A 19,555-nucleotide genomic window follows, 5' to 3' on the forward strand; every position below is an offset into this window, starting at 1 on the left:
TGCCGGGGGCTTAAGTGGAGAGGAAATGTTTTGAGAATGATGAGGGCAATGAATGTACAAATGTGCTTTACACAATTGATGTATGTATGAATTGTGATAAGAGTTGTATGAGCCCCTAATAAAAAGATTTTTAAAAAAGAAAACGTTGCCATGTTAGACTCCAGGGAGGCTGGAATCTGCTTTTCCCACATTCCCTGATGTGCCCACAGTCTCAATAAATATCTGTTGGCTCAATAGATCAGCAGACTCAATATGATATAACAGGTATAATAAAGAAATCATATTTCTGTATATTTACCCTAAAATTTACCTGTACACAGAAGCACAATTCCAGTACAAATCTATCAGATATTTTTTGAAACTATAATGCAGGGGTCCTCAAACTTTTTAGACAGGGGGCCAGTTCACTGTCTCTCAGACCCGTTGGAGGGCCGAACTATAGTTTAAAGAAAAAGTATGAACAAATTCCTATGCACACTGCACATATCTTATTTTGAAGTGAAAAAACACACAGGATTAAAAACACCCGGCAGGCCAGATAAATGTCCTTGGCGGGCCGCATGTGGCCCACGGGCCGTAGTTTGAGGACCCCTGCTATAAAGTATCTCTGTGTGACTGCTGTCCCCTGGAGTCACACTGGCTCCAGCTCATGACAAGCATGTAACAAAATGAAATTATGCTCCATCTTCCAGCACGGTACCCGACAGTATTTTGTTGTGGCCCATAACATTTCCATAGGTAGACTGCCGGGTCTTTCTTCCTACTCTGCCTTCGTCTGGAAGTTCCACTGAAAGCTGCTCAACCTGCGTGGCCCTGCCTGGCATTTGAAATACCAGTGGCACCGTTTCCAGCACCACTGCAACACACAAGCCCCCACAGAACGACAGCATGATGGAGAGTGCATTAGAAGAATAAACAGTGATATCACACGATTAATAATGAGAGGGGGCTCGACCCTGAGGACAGTAAGAGTGTGTTCATAAGCTGTCCAATAGTGGATTTGGGTACTAGACTAGATATACTAGCGAAGCAAAATCCTGGAGTGGTCCCATATACAAAAAAATTCAGAAAATTATCAAAACAGCGTTTAAAAACCATTAAGCAAAAACGGGCTGTTTAATAAATAACACTAGAGAACAGACTGGTCATTTTACATATGCAATAGAGTCCTGTTATTTAGAAATATGGATACAGTCATGGGCCAAGGGAAAGATCTGAAGAATCACAGGGAGAGAAGAGAAAACTGGGAGAGGTGAGAAGGGATGAACAGGGAGCTATCGGGTTTATGATAAGCCTTTTAGTATGATGCCTTTTTAAACTACGAACATGTATTACCTTGATAAAAAAGAAGTTACCTTAAAAAGCCATATATAGGACTCTCACCTATCAGATTGACAAAGACAGGTGGGTTTGGGGAGGGAAATGACACCAAAGATTCCCAGGTCTGATATGAATATGTGAAAATGTCCTGCTCATGCACCTCTGGGTACAAAATAAGATGGGTTCTCTAGAAGGTGATTTATTTTTCCTTAGGAAGCATTAGAAGCCTGAAAGCTATGAACAACCTTTGAGCCAACAGTTCCACTTCTGGGAATGGATCCTGAAATTACACAAATGTACTCAGCAAGAACGTTCACTTCAGCCGTCTTTAAAATTGAAAAACAAAAATGAAAATTCCCAAAATGTTCAATAGGGACATATAAACTTAATACAAATTATGATAAATTCATACAGAGTAATGCAGTGCAGGTGTCAGAAGGAGGATTGAAATAGATCCATTACCATGGAAAAGCCTTCATGGTATATAAAGTGATTAAACCAGTTCTATTCAGCATGCATAAAGATTATTGCATTTCAATCTATCCACGAATATAGGAGAACAAACAGAGGGCAACATTATGAAAACTTCTTAGCCATAACCAAGCACCTTCAGGAAATGAGTTGCTAGGCCTGGGGGCTCAGGGGACACCAAGGTCAATTGCCATAACATAGTCCACAAAGAAATTTTGAGGCATTCAAATTTAGGTGTCGGACAACAGGGATGAAAAATCCAGGGTGTTGAGGCAAAACACTAAGGGGGTACAACAGAACAGCAAGGGAACGGAGCGGCGAGGTCCCCAGGGAATGCCGAAGGTGGATTTTGGTGCCAGGGCTTGGTGCCCCAACAGACTAGACTGGAAAAGACTCCTAAAGGCCAACAAACAGTCCTTGAACTAACTAAAACCTTTTCTTTCTTGTGTTTTGTTTTGTTTTTTTTGTCATTGGTTTGTTGCTGTTGTTGTGTTGTTGTATATTGTTCCTTGGTTTTGCTCTGTCTTGTTTTTGTGCATGTTATTATCTCCGCAGGTCTGTCTAAATAAGATGGGCTTGATGAACAATCTGGAGGAGAAAACAATGGGATCAACAGTTCTGGGGGGACATGGGAGAGGGGGAGGTAGGGGAAAAGGTAGCAGTGTTAACAAACCCAGGGAGAAGGGAACAACAAATGATCCAAATCGGTGGTGAGGAGGGTATAGGAGGCCTGGTAGAGATTGATCAAGGGTAATGTAACCAAGAGGAATTACTAAAACCCAAATGAAGACTGAGCATGATAGTGGGACAAGAGGAAAGTCAAAGGAAATAGAGGAAAGAGCGAGGAGGCAAAGGGCATGTATAGAGGTCTAAATAAAGGCATGCACATATGTAAATATATTAATAGATGAGGATGGGAATATAGATCTATGTGCATATATTTATAGGTTTAGTATTAAGGTAGCAGATGGACATTGGGCCTCCACTCCGGTGCTTCCTCAATGCAAGAATACTTTCTTCTATTAAATTGGCATTCTATAATGCTCATCTTCCTAACACAATCACTGAAGACACAGCAGGTGCCGAAGGGATCAGTTGTCAGGCATTAAAGAACAAAAAATCATATCATTGTGTGCTCATCTCCCTGATATGATCACTGAAGACAAATGGGTCCATAAGCAAATGTGGCGAAGAAAGCTGATGGTGCCCGGCTATCAAAAGACATAGCATCTGGAGTTTTAAAGGCTTGAAGGTAAGCAAGCAGCCATCTAGCTCAGAAACAACAAAGCACACATGGAAGAAGCACACCAGCCTGTGTGATCAAGAGGTGTCAAAGGGATCAGGTATCAGGCATCATCAGAACAAAAAAAACAACCATATCATTGTGAATGAGGGGGGCAGTGCAGAGTGGAGAGACCCAAAGCCCATTTGTAGGCCACTGGACACCCCCTTACAGAAGGGTCTCGGGGAGGAGACAAGCTAGTCAGGGTGCAATGTAGCAATGATGAAACATACAACTTTCCTCTAGTTCCTAAATGCTTCCTCCCCCCACCCCACTATCATGATCCCAATTCTACCTTACAAATCTGGCTAGACCAGCGGATGTACACTGGTACAGATAGGAACTGGAAACACAGGGAATCCAGGGCAGATGATCCCTTCAGGATCAGTGGTGTGAGTGGCGATACTGGGAGCGTAGAGGGAGAGTGGGTTGGAAAGGGGGAACCAATTACAAGGATCTACATGTGACCTCCTTCCTGGGGAATGGACAACAGAAAAGTGGGTGTAGGGAGACATTGGACGGGGCAAGATATGATGAAATAATAATTTACAAATTATCAAGGGTTCATGAGGGAGGGGGAGGGAGGAGGGGAAAAAATGAGGAGCTGATGCCAGGAGCTTAGGTGGAGAGGAAATGTTTTGAGAATATGGATAGTGAGCGGAGTGGCAACTAAGACTGACCGGTCCCCTCTACTGGGATCACATATGCCATATTTGCATAATCCCAACCAATCTCTTGGTAGGAGTTACACAGACAGCTCAACTCACTCACCGCCATCGTGACCCTTTAGGACAGGGCAGAACGGCCCCTGTGGGCTTCGAGGCTGTAAATCTTTACAGGAATAGAAAAAGCCTCGTCTTTTTCCCTTGTAGGGGCTGGTGGTTTCAAACTGCTGACCTTACAGTTAGCAGCCTAACTCGTAACCACTGTGCCCCCAGGACTCCTCCATAGACACAAATGCAAGAACCATATTAAGAAATTCCAAATCAACACACTGGGATACTCGGATCCCCATCCCTCCCTGTCCGGCCCCATAGAAGAAGCACCCAGACCCTTCCACACCCCCAATTCTTGGAACACCTCTCACTCTGCCTCCAGCAGACCACTGAGTTTTCCACTATCTCAGCCTCCCAGTTTCTGAGCTACCTGGGGTCCTTGTCCTTGACTTTACTAGGAAACAGGATCTGCCGCTCCTCTCTCTCCCTGCCTCCACCCTCAGCTTGTGGGAACCAGTGCTGACACCCAGTGCCCCCGCCCTCTGTTTGTCCTGCCCTTCTAGGGCATAGGTGTCTTCTTGACATAAAAATCTCCTAGTTTACCTGTGAACCAGAACTAGGGACCCTGACTCCGGTGAGGCCACCTTAGCTCAGACACAGGACCCTGCTAGGGGAATAAAGGGCCTGGAATAGCAGTTCTCAACCTGTGGGTCGAGACCCCTTTGGGGGTTGAACAACCCTTTCACAGGGGTCGCCTAAGACCATCAGAAAACACATATTTCTCAATAGTCTTAGGAACCGAGACACCGCTCTTCTGTCTCCAGGCAGGTCCGCCCACATGCAGATATGCCCACATACAAGTACCCAGTGGGAAGACTGTTACCCATGCTACACCATGCTTCAAGACAAAATTTAGTTTGTTTATAATTAGAAATAAATATTTCACACTATATAATTATATATTGTTTTTGTGATTAATCACTATGCTTTAATTACGTTCAATTTGTAACAATGAAAATACATCCTGTATATCAGATATTTACATTACAATTCATAACAGTAGCAAAATTACAGGTATGAAGTAGCAATGAAAATAAGTTTATGGCTGGGGTCACCACAACATGAGGAACTAACTGTATTAAAGGGTCGAGGCATGAGGAAGGTTGAGGAGCCCTGGCCTAGAAGGACGCCAAGTCAGCACTTCATCCCCAGCCTGGGGATCTAAAACAGGTCGGAGAACCATCACGGCCCTAGGAACTCAGACGCCAGGTGGAGAATTCTCGGGCAGGCCACTGGTTTAGGAAAACAGAAGACAAAAGCCAGGCCTTGGGCTGAGTCCCCGGGAAATTCTGAAATGGAATCTAGCAGACCGGTATCTTCTTGGGAGAAGCTGCTTCAAGGACATGAGTGAGAGCAGGAGAGAGCTGAGGGAGAACCCGATGCAATGCCTCACACTGAGGTGTTAGCTGGCCCCCCAGGTCTGGGGCTGGGAGGGCCCTTTAGTAGTGCTTCCAGATTGAGGGTCCTTTGTACCCTGGCCTCAGCCAGTCACAGGCGGAGACAAGGGGCATAAGCACAGGCAAGGAGGTCCCCTGAAGCTAAGGACAACTTGTTGGGGGCACCACCAGGAGGGGGCAGCAGCAGACATAGGGTCCATAGTCAGGGCGGTGGTGCGTCCACTTCCCAGAGGCCATTAGGGACCTTTCCCAGAGAGGTGGTGGCCTCCCCTCCATTTGCCATCTTGGGTGAGGCCACGCAGGAAGGGCAAGGAGAGGGAAGCGCACGCTGCACATGCAGCCAAAACGCCATCATTTATTTGAAACAGAACATTAATTCCGGCTGTCATTAGGGTCCATTTCAATTTTGTAATAACATAAAAAGTTAAGAGTCTAATTTATTCATACAAATCTTGTTAGCATCCAATTTCCACATAATGTAACATATTACTTAAAAAGCTGACAAAGCAGGAGAAATTAAAAACATAAAAAAATAGAAGAAAGGGGGAAAAGAGTGACCCATGGCTCTGGGTGTCACAGCACTGAAGCAGGAGGAGGCAGGGCCAGCCGGTGGGCACCTGGAAAAGAGACCAAGAATGCTGTGGGGGCAGTCCGAACCTGGCTCCCATATGGGGGAGGAGGGGAAAGTGGGGGCTGAAGGTACTGTGGCTCCCAGTGCACCCCAGATTCCCCACTCTCCTCCATGTCGCTAAGTCCCCCATGCTGTCCCGTGCAGGCCTGTGGGCTCCCCAGTTCCCAAGCACTCTGCTCAGCAAATTCATCCCAGAGAGCCAGTCGCTCCTCTTGATTACACATCCGCAGTATTTGCATTAGATGGCTGTCACCCTGTAATTCACCCGCACACGGGTTTTAATTGTACATTAAGCGTCCCCACCCGCCACTCCTCCGCTAGAATCTGTAACACAGCAGTTTGGACCACTGTGTCCATTCCTCCACCAAAAACAGCTGATGGATGTAATTGCGCATTGTCCCTTACCCTCCTATGCCAGAGCTACCTGTGGTGTGCAGGCCCTGGAGGAGGGCGCCCGCCTGGCCCACCGAGGCCACCTGGGACCATCACATCTGACTGTTTGGTGGCCAACATAAATGTTAGAAGAAAGGTCAGTAGCAACAAGCCCATCTTCCAATTATCCACCACGTGCTGCCGCCGGGGCGGCCCAGGCCACCAGCTCATTGCCAAGACACACCACAGTGGGCCCTGTGAGCATGCTCACTCAGGGACGTCTCACCAGAGGGCATGGGGCAGTGGGAGCACTGAGAAATCCACCCTGGAGGAGGCTCCAAGGTCACGGGAGACTCAGGAAGGAGATTGCCAAATCACAAAGCCCTGGCAGGCCGCCAGGGCCCCAGGAAGCGACATTTAGCATATCATTCTCCCAGCAGCAGGGTAGAAGCCTTAACTCCCTTTCTGATGGAATCTGAATGGAATTTGTTACAGGAACATTGTGATTGAAATATCACCAATTGGCTTTTCACTGACAACTCTGCATCAAAACGGCAAGGCAATTGCGATGGGAGGTGGGAGTGGGGGCCCCCCTGCCTGTTGTGCTCCGCCATGCCAGGGCAGGTGGCCCCCATGCAGTACAGTATTTACAAAATCCGATGGAGCCCTACGCAACAATGAACGGGTATCATAACATATATTTTTAAAGCGCCTTGACATTTCCCCAAGATCAGATTCCCCCTCGAGAAGGCCCACCAGGCTTGGTGCTGCCTCGATGGCGGGTGTACGCATGCCCCCACTCCCGAAACCTTCCAAAGCCGGTAATTAATGCGGGGAAGAGAAGAGCAGAGGGTGAGTGAGGGCAGTGCCTCTTGTGCCCCGAGACAGGGGAAGCCCACCTTTTCTAGGCGGAAGATCAGCAGTGCTTTGGTCAGTGACGAAAGACAGGGGAGTTGATCATTCTCACTGTTAACTGCAGCTCTGAAGACATGTGAAACAAGCTGGGGCGATCGATCGATCGATCGCCTGCCTGACAAGGCTCTGACAACCAACTAGGGTGAAAGGACAGGTAGCCACAATGCCTCACACCTCAGCCCAGGAAACAAACAAACAAAAGAAAGAAAACGAGACCAGGCCATGTATTTTCTTGGGGCCAAAGCTCTGGGACCAGCCTTCTTTTCCTTTCTGGAAAATCCTTGGGCCAGGGAGCCCTGGTGTCATAATGGGTTACTAATAGGGTTGCTAATTTCAAGGTCGGCAGTTTGAAACCAGAGGGAGAACGATGAGGCTTTCTATTCCTATTAAGAGTTTGTCTTGGAAACGCACAGGGGCATTTCTACTCTCTCTTAGACAGGGGTCCTCAAACTTCCTAAACAGGGGGCCAGTTCACTACCCCAGACCCGTTGGAGGGCCGAACTATAGTTTAAAAAAAACTATGAACAAATTCCTATGCACACTGCACATATCTTATTTTGAAGTAAAAAAACAACCAGGGCAAGAACACCCAGCAGGCCACATGTGGCCCACTGGCCGTAGTTTGAGGACTCCTGCTCTTAGAGGGTTGCTGTGAGTTGGTTTTGTTTGTTTGCTGGGACACACCTGGAGACCCATTAGGAAGTCGGCTTCACCAGCTTTCCCAAGGGCTGAGACTACAGGTCACTTAGGAGATGAGATGCAGGAGAATGACGCTTCCAAAATGGTCTAGCACCTCCCTCTCATCCCTCAGGGCTCCTCCTCCTTCCTCTCATGCCTGTACCAGCTGCCATCCAGTTGGCACCAGCTTATGGGGCCCCAGGTGTCCTAGAGCAAATCTGCATAGGTTCCATCGGGTTTTCAAATGGCTGGCTTTTCAGCAGACAGCCTGGCCCTTCCTTCAAGGCACCTCAAACCCCCCATCTTCTGGTGAGTGGCAACGGCACTAATCACCTGCACATCTTCTACCCAGGCCTTTTGGAGGCAAAGCCCATGAATCAGGTTGGAGACCCCAAGTGGTGAGACACGAAACGGTGTGCATGGGTCGCAGGTGTGCAGGCCCCTGAGACTGTGTGCACATAAAAGCAAGGGTGATGTAGGGGGGTTTGATGAACCCTTCCTGGTGTACCTCCAAAGAGAAGCTGGGTACTTGTCAAGCATGCAGCTTTATGAGCTGGCTGCCTATAAACCTTGCATGAAAGGTCCACACTTAATGCTGGTTTGGCAGTAAATTAGCACGATGCAAGGGGGTGCTGCATCAAATTAGCATCGACCCATACAATCTTACTGAAAGATTCCGCAAATCTGCCAGGTCTTCAAATCTGTTTTGGAGAAAACATCAAGGCTTCCCGCCTACCCTTAAACATTTTTTTTTACTTTGATAAACCTTTCATATTAGTTATCACAGAAGAGCATAAACCTTTCTAATCTGTCTTCCCACCAAAAAAAAAAAAAAAAAGGTGTTGTTTTTCCCAAACTGCTTTTAGCTCTTCCATTTTTGCACACCCGCCTCCACATCACATAAACAATGTGTGTGTCAGGGATTCATTTGTTGCCCTATTTTAAAGGGACTGGTTGGGACCCACCAGCCACTCTGTGGAAGGACATGCCATTGGCTGCTGTTAAAACTTGACAGTCTTGGTTCTGTACCTAGGAGTTGGGATAGGCTCAATAGCAAGGGGATTGGTTTGGTGTTTTTGTTCACTGTCCATGCCCAGGCGGCAAAGTGGGTTCCAAGGTGGGCTGCAACCCAACAGTTCAACAGTTCAAATCCACCAGTAGCTCCGAGGGATAAAGATGAGGCTTTCTGCTCCTATGAAGATTTAGAACCTCAAACACCCATGAGACAGGTCTACTCCATTCTGCAGGGTTGCTATGAGACAGAATGGGCCCGGTGGTGGTCTGAGGAATGGGAGCTTAGAAGGAACGTCCACCCACACCAGAATCAGGTTCTCATTCCTGGTCTTTGGCATGCAGCGCCAGCCCCTCGCTGTCTAGGAAGCCTTTCTTAACTCTGCTTGAACCCTTATCATGGTTTTATGCAACCGGCAGAGGCTAAATGTCCTGGGACTGCCTTCCCTGCAGATCTGACACTTATGACCTTCATAGGAAGAGTGGTCCATAAGCTGTCATCTCTTCCCTCCCTGTCTTTCTGGCACCCCCTGCAGATGTCCCAGCCAGCATCCCTTGCCCTCCATCCCCAGACTCAGAGTGATCAGCTAGCTCAGACTCACAGTGATCAGCTAGCTCATCACCCTACTGATGGCACAAAACCCTGTTGTGCTTGGCCTCTCTCTAGCTCGCCAGGGCAATGACTGGGTCTGTAAAGCACAAAAGCAAGCAACACAAGAAAGGAGGCCTCTCTGGGGGTGCTCACAACAGTGCTAATGGGGCAGGAGAGCATAAGGTGGTCATAGGCGTGGCCCTTTCCCCTTCCTTTGAACAGAGGGCATATCATTTATAGCAAGGTGGTATTGAAAAAGTGATAGAGGCTACATGGGGCAGAGGGGCTTCGAAACTTCCTCCCCACACACCAAACTCACCGAGTCAATACTGACTCATATCAACCCTACAGGACAGGGTAGAACTGCCCCATGAGTTTCCAAGACAGCAGCTGTTTACAGAAGTAGAAAGCCCTCTGATTCTCCCAACGAGCTGCTGGTGGTTTTGAACTGCCAACCTGCAGAGGAACCCAAAATAGATATGCTCACTCGGGATGAGGCTACCTACGCATCCAAATAACCAATTCTTGGGGCACAGGTGGGTAGCTATGGCTCCTGGAGAGACCATCACAGAGTCTGGGGGCTAGAGCCCAGGACTCACACAGGCTTTGACTTTGCTGTGGGCTTTGGGAAAGGATAGGTCATTCAGAGAAACAGCACAGGCATAGGTCACCCTCTGGGGACCTAGTGCAAATTCCAGACACACACACATACATACACAGCAGCAACAGCTCAGGCTACACCCAAATCTAAGCAGCAGGGGTGGAAGAGAAAAAAGAAGCCAAAAGCAAGCCACTCATTCTGTGGTTGGACCCTCAGTCACAGGTACTGATGGGAACCCGCTCCATGTCGGGGCCTGTTCTATGCACTGAACATCCCAGTGATGAACATGCCAGACAGGAGACCTCAGTGCACAGAATTTGTAAAGGACAAAACAGAAAACCTCGGAGAATCCCATGTGCTGCTGGACCTCTCTAGTGGGTCAGAAACTCAAACAGGGACCCTCGTCTCCGTCTCTGGACAGCTTCCCAGGTAGCTCTGAGGCAGGCGTCCAGTTCCCTAGCCTGACCCAGAGAAAGTCGGGTCTAGCCCACCCTCTTCTTCCAGCATGGCCAATTAAAAGACCCCCAAGGGGCATCGGAACTACCCCCTACGTATAAGAATGCTACAATGTGGAGATGAAAGTGAGTGTTAACATTTGTTGAATAATGTTTTTGAAGTTCAAAATATCCTTGGCAAAAATATGCTTGATTAGTCATCTGGGAAATAAAGTTCAAACTGCACCGTGAGGCCTGTGCACCGTCACCAGTGTGGTTCAAGAGAAGAACTGGCAACAGTGCTGGGAAGGACGGGGAGCAACCGGAATGCTCACCTCCGAGGCTAAGTTGGAAAGCAGAACTACAAAATCAGAGAAACCTTCCGTTTTAAAAACATACTAAAAATGTGACGCTGATGTGTCTCTGCTGATCCTCCATCTAGACAGCCACACTTCTGAAGGTGATATTGCCGTCTCTCAAAGACTTCCCAAGAGCTCTGTGTTCTTCAACTAACACCACGGCATAATGGCCATGTTGGTGTTCTCCAGAGACTCAATGGGTGTTAATTTTCAGCGTTTGTTGAGTTTGCAGAACAAAAACAAGGCTGAAGGGTCAAGATCAGGGCTGCAGAGTAGATGGGGTGAGGTTGCCCAGTGAAATTCTCACGGGACACCACTGGCTCTCCTCAAGCCTGGAACAGAGTCAATGTCTAATGGGAAAAAGATGTCTGCAGCGCAGCTCGGCTGGTCGTTTCCCCTCACAACGAAGTTTCAAATGCTGTCAAGTCTTCCTAACGGACATGCGGGTGAAGGGAGACAACGGGCAGCGCCAGATACAAAATAGGAATAACAGTATATAATTGATCAAGGATTCACCAGGGCGGGGGGAGGGGAGGGAAGGGAAAAAAGAAGAGCTGACACCAAGGGCTCAAATAGAAAATGTTTTGGAAATGATGATAGCAACATATGTACAAATGTGCTTGAAACAATTGATGGATAGATGCTATGAGAACTCTAAAATCCCCCAATAAAATAATTTTTAAAATAATAATAATAATAAAATTAAGTTAAATTTTAAAAAGAAAAAAGTCCCATGGCCGGCCTGTGTCCATTGAGAAAATCAAGATTGCCCCTCTGGGCACAACCTTTTAGCTGACCTCTCGGCCTTGAATTTAATCAGTCCCCAAGATCCCCTCAGAAGCCATCGTTTTAATTGGGTGTTTGTTTGGAAAGGCACCCTAAGAAGAGCATTATAAGTCCATCCACTGAATTGCAAGATTTCTTTACTCAACTGCATATAACTAGCGGAGGGAATAAGTACAACCACTTTAGAACTCTTAGACAGTCCGGCACAGCACACACTCTCAGACTCTCACTGCCATTGAGTCGATTCCAGCTCAGAGCCACTCTTTGGGACTCCATGTAGAACTGCCCCTTTGGGATTCTGAGGCTATAAATCTTTCAGACAGCCTCATCTTTCTCCACAACAGCGGCTGGTGGATTTGATCTACTGGCCTTTAGGTCAACAGTCCAATGTCTAACCCACTGCAGTATCAGGACGTACTCTCCAAGGTGCATGCATGTGTCCAAGAGACACGTGTGAAAATGCCCAGGGTAGGGCTGTCCATAATAGCCCCATGCTCTAAACTACCCAAATGTCTATCAACAGAATTGATGAATATCAGAAATGGTCCTATATTTCTACAAGAGTGAACACTGTACAACTGAGTATCCACAATAACACGGATGGATCTACAAGCATGCAGACCAGAAGCCAGGCCCGGGAGCATACATAGTGTGTGATTGCGTTTATAATCAATTTAGAAACAAGGAAAAGCCACCGATGTCACCCAAAGTCAAGACAGCAGTCACCCTTAAGGGGGCAGTGGCTAGAAGGGGACTCAGAATGATGCTCATGCTAATACAACGATCCAGTTGGGAGGGTGGAAGCTCACTGCATGCTTTTCTGCATGCATCTTGCATTTGTGGTAAAACGTTTTAAAATGAACTGGAGTACATGCAGGGCGGGGAGAAGGCACTGAAGGAAACTGCTTGGAAAAGTTGAATTTGAGGGGACACTGTCTTTGTCAGTCACATCACGAAGCGAAAAGCCCTTGACCAACAGGCTTCCTTTCATCCTAGACAGAGAGAAACTGAGCCTGGGCTGAGAGCCCAGCCACCAGGGATGATAATGATAACTGTAGCTGCCACTTAAATGGGTAACAACAGACGCCACTTCAGAGAGCTGTCCTGCGTAATGGCCAGCCCATGATAAGAGATGAGGAAACTGCGGCCTCAGCCCACACGGCACCCAGGCGGTAAGGGTGGGATCTGAGCCTGGTCTGACTTGAGGTGCCGGTTTCAGTCTGGGCCCACAGGCATCGGGTGAGGGAGGTGTGTGTGTGTTGGGGGCCGAGGTGTCCAGCTGGTTGCCATGCTGTCCTGGAACATAGTCACCTGTGGAAGAGGAATTGGGAAGAGGTACATAATAGGCATAGATTGTGCTTTCACAGGGATGAATAGCCATGCAATTAAATGTGCAGATGAGGCCAACCCTCACCAGGTGAAACATCAGTGGATACGAAAGCCCAGGCTGACAGGGCCCAGCAAAACGGGCTCAACGGGGAAAATGCACCCTCCCACAGCCGCCGCAACTGTAATCCATGCTGAATGACTCTCCTGAGAAAACGGTGGAGAAGGTGCCGGGCAGCCATGGCGAGGTAGCCATGACCAATGACAGGAGACTGCTGGCCCCAGGGCACCTGGGTCAAAGCATGACGCTTTACCAGAAGGTGCCATGCCTAGGCCTGGGGCCCTCCCAGTTCCTTGCCAGCCTTTGCCATAGGGCTTCAAATAAGATGTCCCCAAGCTGAGAGGGTGGGGAGAAGTAGGCCCCCGAGGTTGGAGCCAGCTATGTACAGAGGAATGAGTCAGGGAAGGGTTCCGGGAAGCGAGAACCCCAGGGGAAGGTGCCAGGGCTCCATCACCCACTGCCTGGTTCAGGCAGTGTACACAAACCACCTGCACTGTGAACTGGGTTCAGTGGTCTGCCTAACTCACACATTCAGCTTCAGTAGTGTAGACAGAGGACCTGTCTCACGAAGTGGGGTCAGCCAGTGTTGGAGAGTGCCTGGTGGGTGCCTCGGCTCACCCCATGTAGCCAAACACACTGGGTTTGGCTAACGTAACCTGCGTGACACTGGGCTCCACCGCCCAGGCCAGTGCCTGAGGATGCCTGCCTGCCTGCCCTCAGCTCAGCTACGGGGAACCACCAACCCCAGCCAGAACGTGGGAGCTCTGAGTCACACCGAGACCTCCAGAGTGTGCAGCAGCACAGACCACGTGGAGGCACCATTGCAGACACATGCACGGTGTGGCTCACACTGCCTGTCACCAAGTAACTGCCGAGAACCTTCATGGCCAGCTCATCATGGCCAACACAGCCAGGAGAGAGTGCTATTTGCCCCAGCATTGTTACCTGCTTGTGTTGGCACCCCTCCTCAGGGCTTGGATGGCGGTCCTGCACACAGAAGGCCCTTGGTTAATTAGTATTGCATGCCGGGATGTTCTCTTCAAACTCCTCCCCTCCAGTGGCAGAAGCTCAGGGCTATAGGAGGGTCTTGGTGCTCACAGGGTTGGGCAGCTGACCCTGGTCCAGAGAGATGCATCAGCCCCCAAGAAGAGGCAGCTCCAAAAGGGAGGAGGGGAACAACTTCTCTGCCAAGTGTGAGTCAATCTCTACCCAGCTAGGGGCTGCTGGGAGAGGGGCCCTCCTGCCCCTCCCTTCACTGATGAGCATCTGGGTGCATCCAGCAGCCCACCCTGATAAGGGCTGGTCCAGCGCAGGAAGGCCAGGAAGCCAGCTACAGCTGGTCAACAGCCCAAGGGGTCAGGCCCAGAGAGGCCTGGGGTGGGGTGGGAGGCGGGCTCAGGAGTCCATCTGTGCCTCCCAGTATCCTTTCCTTGGCACTCGTCCCTCCCGTCCCCCAAGTCTGGCCCCAGCCAGGGAAGAGCTGCCTCCGGAGGCAGCGCAGGCAGAGTGAGGACAAGGTGACAACGTCCTAGGCTGTTGCCTGCAGCTCAGTGGTCGCTGGACTCAGGGCTTGCAGCCAGCAGTGTGGGCACAACAGGAAGTAGGGTGACTCATAGATATGTCCCCGCACCCCAGCCCTATAAGAAAGAGCCAGGTGGACCCAGCAGCCACCGTGAGCAAGTTGGGGCTGAGCCAAGCAGCAGACAGCAGCCACAGGGAAACGGAGTTTGGTGTCTTAGCCAGAGCCCAGGGCAAGGGGGGAGGAGGCAAAGGAGAGAAAGCTGAAGATAAGAGAAGGGCATCAGGTAAGAGTCTTCTGAGGGAGACAAGATGGTAGCCATCTGTCAGGCTAGGCACAGGTGGGGAGCCAGCTCGAGGGGCTAGGAGCGTAGTGGACGAAACACAGGCCAGACTACCTCTGGCAAGCAAGAAAACTCTAGAAGAAAGTGGGTATCTGACTTGTAGACTGGGGTCAGCACCTGGCTCCACCCCCCAGTGAAAGCCAGTCCAGAAGGAGCCTGGTCCAGCTAGGAGGTGGGCAGGAGGCTGACCCAAACCACCTGTTCTCACTAGTGCTCTGAATGCCTGCTAGGTGCGAGAGCTAAGAGATGCCGTCACAACAAATGGGAGGGGAAGGCCCAAGGGCTTAAAGGAAGGTGGAGTGGGTCTGGTGGGCAGGACCACAAAGCAGCTTCCTAAGGATCACTGTCTTAGAGGATAGAACCGAACTAGGGTGCACAGGGGACCGCTGCCACAAGCTACAGCCCACCTCTCCTCCTCCTCCCTCTCCAAGCCTGTGGGATCCATGTCCCAAACACCTACTGCTCTTCAGCACCATGATATATTTCTCTTGAATTGCTGCAGCTCCCCAACCCCTACAGGAGAAAGATGAGGCTTATACTCCCTTTAGGATGACCAGTTTTGGAAGCCCTGCTAACTGCAAGGTCAGCGGTTCAAAAGCACCAGCCGCTCTGAGAGCGAAAGACAGGGCTTTCTACTCCCATAAAGAATTACAGTTTTGAGAAACACACAGAGACCGTTCTACCCTGTCCTACAGGGTCACTATGAGTCAAAATCTATTCAATAGTAGTGAGTTTGGGGTTTTTTTTTCAAACAAATTACAGTGTGGGAAACCCACAATTGCCTCCCAGGTCCCCAGCTGACAAGTGACAGGTAGTTCTGGGGGAAGTAAAAGTTACAACATTGTCCACAACTGATTTGTAAGTCTCACACCTACTGTCACAGTGGTTTACCATCCGCAGCCTACCAGAAATGACCCAGTGTCTCCTAGGTCTCTTGCCCACTGTCCCCAGGTTGCCTCCACTTTGGGGGCATCCTTTTTCCAAGAGAAGCAACCGTTCTGCAGACAGCACCAGAGTGCCTACTATTACCCTGCCCAGCCACCACGTGGGTGCTGTCCCCTTGAGGCTCCAAGGCCTGTGCAACAGTCTCCTCTGGCCAACACTAGATTAATCTCCTGTCTATAACTCATTACCCTGCGATCGGCTGAAAGGTTGGGCTTTTTTTTTAAGTGTTTACTGACTCTAATTGCCACAGTGGTTTATTCACTCACTCACTCGCATCCAGTCAATCCCACTTCACAGCAACCCTACAGGACAGGTTAGAACTGCCCTTGTGGGTTTCTGCAACTGTAACTCTTTATGGGAGTAGAAATTCTTCTCTCTCTCCTGCCAAGTGGCTTGTTTCAAACTACTGACCTTGCAATTAGCAGGCAACTTGTAGCTTGCTACGCCACCAGTGAGGAGCTCCGTAACCCTCTTTGCAGCCCTCTTGTTCTCATGCTGCCCCACCCTCCTCAGGAGATTGTGCACGCTGGACAGAGCTAAGAGAGGGGCTTCAGACTCCATCCAAGCTGGGTAGCAAGATAGACCTGGAGAAATTGGCCATGGACCTCAATTAGACCCACACCTTCAGCCCCATCAGGCCGAAACCCCCAGAACACACCACCAGAAATAGCAAAAACCTAAAGTGGCGCCATATGCAAAACCACACAGAAAACAACGGGGCTGCTGGGGTCGGCACAACCCTAGCTAAGAGTGAGGAGAAGCCATCCTGTCGTCAGGAAAATGTGACTTCCTTCCTAAAAGGGAATGGAAGACAAGTTCTGTAACAAGCCTGCTAGGCACTCTTACAGCCCAACAACCACACAGCAAAAAAAGTAGTCACGAACTTTCACAGACATATTAGCTTACATAAACAGAGATGTGAATAAATGTTTGAAAAATGAAATTCCCTTGACACTCTGTAATCAGTAAATGTTCATTATGGAAACACAGCAAATATGCATGAAATTTCCCAAGTGGTATGCAGGCTATAAGATTAAAACGGCATCTCAAACAGCAGGCTGGGTTACCAAGGCGCCTCCTACAGTCACAGTCCAAGGGACTTCGTGTGCCGAGCCCAGGAGGTCAGATCGCCAGCGCCTCCAACCACCGGAGCTGGCAGCAGTGCATGCGTGTCTGACTCAGGCCACAGAGCCAGGAGCCCTCACACTGGCTGACTGCTGTCTCTATATAAATAATTAATCCCTGACCTTGCTGTAAGAATGCTTTGACTTTTTAATTTGGGGTCTTTAAAAAAATCGAAACCCAGAAAGCATAATTCACTCAGTCTGATTCCAGGTAAATAAATAAATAAAGTGGTGCCAGGCACGTGTCCCAGGATCACCGAGCCCTGGCGATGGGACGGGGTCAGACTGTGAGGCTGCCTGTGTTCACACGCGATTGGATTATTGATCATCCCATTGAAGCTTCAGGACCTGAATGGTGGGATCCCTGGGGCGGGGGTGAGGTGGGGTGGAGGGCGGGGCGCGTCTGTCATTCAGAGACAGGCCAGCTGAAGGCTTCTGAATGAGTTTCCCCTCCCCCTCCCTTCCCCACATCCTAGCCTGTCTCATGTTGCGTTTTCATGATTAAAAGAAGGGTCTCCTTTAAGGGTCAAGTGCCACACTTTCCTTTGTCCAGTCTGTTTAGTCTTTGGGACAGGGACTAGGGACAGGCCATGGCAGCTGGAAATTTTTACAACAGGTCGAGGCTCCCGCTTCAAGGCTGCGGTCCAGACTGAGGGCGCCACTTAGCAAAAGCCCCGTCCTACCGTGTGCAGGGGTCAAGGTGAACTCAACCTGACGCGGTGGGATCATAGTCCTGCTCTTCAGCATTCAGTCCTCAGGGTGGGACCGTCTCTCTCCCTCTCCGACTCCCCTCCCTCCCCCCACCCCCATGCTCCGCCGCCACTTCCACGTGCTGAGGCTCTGGCCGGACTAAGTCAGCTCCGAAGGGCCCGGGTCGTCCACTTCCCATGGTGGGCCAATCACGGCTGGGCGCCCATCTGGGAGTGCAGGGTACCACCGAAGAGGAGGGTCCCCTCCTAGAGGGTTAGAACGGGCAGTCCAGTAGTTAGTGTCACACAGCCCCGGGCGCTGCAGGTCTCTCTCGCCAGCCGTGGGTCGGGGTCCTGGGACCAGGAGACCAGCCGTTCAGGGAAAGTTAGGGCAGCAGCAACCGGAGCCAAGAGCCAGGCGCCAGCAGCGCCCGAACCCACGAGCGCGCCTCTCTGGCACGCCGACGTCCGGCGGCGAGGCAAGAGCTGGCGTGCGCGTGAGCCATAAGCTGGACTTGCGGCCGCCGCTGGGTCCCGCCGCAAAGAGGCTCCATCCCGCGCGGCCCGGCAGAGTCGCCCAGGCCCTCCCGCGCGGCCGGACACACGCACGAACACACCTTCGCACGGGCCCTGACGCACACGCTCTCGCCTGGAGCACAACAGGCCAGCGCCCGGGAGAGCCGGGGCTGGGATGCGCGCGGTCCACAGCCGGGGACCCGCCGCGGCCCGGCGGAAAGCCAAGGCAGCCTCAACTCTCCCTGGCCCCTGCTGCCACCGGCGTGCCCTCGAGTCCCAATTCCGAGCACGCGGGAAGGGCGCGGGTGCCCCTGGCTCTCCAGCTGGGCCCTCGCCGCGCTCACAGCCCGGCGCCCAGCACTCGGCAGCCAGGGCCTGGAAGAGGGAGGAAGAGCCTCAAAGACCCACCAAGCCCGAAAGGCGACCATTCACGGACGCTCGGCGGCCAGTGAATCCAAGGAGCGAAAAGTCTAATTAAAGTTCCCGCAACTGGGGCCGGTCCCCAAAGTGCAGCCCGAGCAAGCCCCGCACGCCCCACCTCGGCCCGTGGCTCCCCAGCGCGGGGCTGCGCCTGCTTGCAAGCTCGCGAGCCCACGCAGTCGCGAGCCGTCAGGGACCCCCTGGGAGCGGCCCGGAGGGGCGGGGAGCGTGTGCAGGGCGGGGACACCAGGGGGCAAGGGGCGCCGTGCACTTACTTACCTGGCGTAGCTGGTGCTCTCGGCGCCACGGCGCCTCTCCCGGGCGCCATCCTCCTCGCCGAAGCCTCCGCCCCAGTCACCGGGAAGCAGGGAGGACCCCTCCCCCGCGCCCCAGCGCGGCCCCCTGGGAGGGTCCTCCCGCACCCAAGGAGCCGGGTGCGGGCTGTGGGCCAGCGGCCGGCGGGCGGAGCGCGCGGGAGACGGAGAGAGAGACGGCGCGGTGGCGCGTTCCTCCTCTACCTCCAGACCCGGCAGTTCCCAGCGCCGCTGCATCGGTGGCCGCGCCGGCCCTCCCTCCTCCCGCAGCGCCGCCAGAGCCGGCTAGCGCCCGGGGAAGGCTCCCAGCGAAGTGCGAGCGAAGCCTCCGGCGAGGCTGCAAATAGCGCCGCGCCCGCCTGGCGCCCCGCCCCCTGGCCCGGCCCGGGCCCCGCCCCGCCGTGCTGGCGGCAACGGCAGTGGCCCAGCGGGGCGGGGATCGCTCCCGCGCTCGGTTCGGTCCTCCTGGGAGCTCGCGGACGCCGCGCCCCCATGCGCTCTGCGGCTCCCGCGGCCCCGCTGGCCCTGCACTCGGAAGAAGCAGCCGATGGGTGCGGTCCCGCGACAGCGGCCGTTATGGCAGGGGCCTCGCCGGTCTCCTGGGTTCCTAATATCTAGGTTCCCTACTGCTGCTTGTCCCTTCCTTAGTTGGGTCACACCTGGGTGCTGGCTA

General features: G+C 51.5%; 1 protein-coding gene across 1 annotated transcript in view; it reads right to left on the minus strand.

Annotated features, from left to right (window-relative positions):
* Positions 1-19,171, minus strand: part of CHST8 (carbohydrate sulfotransferase 8) — a 163,272-nt gene extending 144,101 nt beyond the window's left edge. The window contains exon 1 of the mRNA XM_045293810.1: positions 18,848-19,171. The gene's annotated coding sequence lies outside the window, so the exon portion shown is untranslated. The remainder of the gene's footprint in view (positions 1-18,847) is intronic.
* Between the last annotated feature and the right edge of the window lie 384 nt (positions 19,172-19,555).

This window comes from Echinops telfairi, unplaced genomic scaffold, assembly GCF_000313985.2.
Source record: "Echinops telfairi isolate 266 unplaced genomic scaffold, ASM31398v2 ScPeMD7_2291;HRSCAF=2852, whole genome shotgun sequence".
NCBI lineage: Eukaryota > Metazoa > Chordata > Mammalia > Afrosoricida > Tenrecidae > Echinops > Echinops telfairi.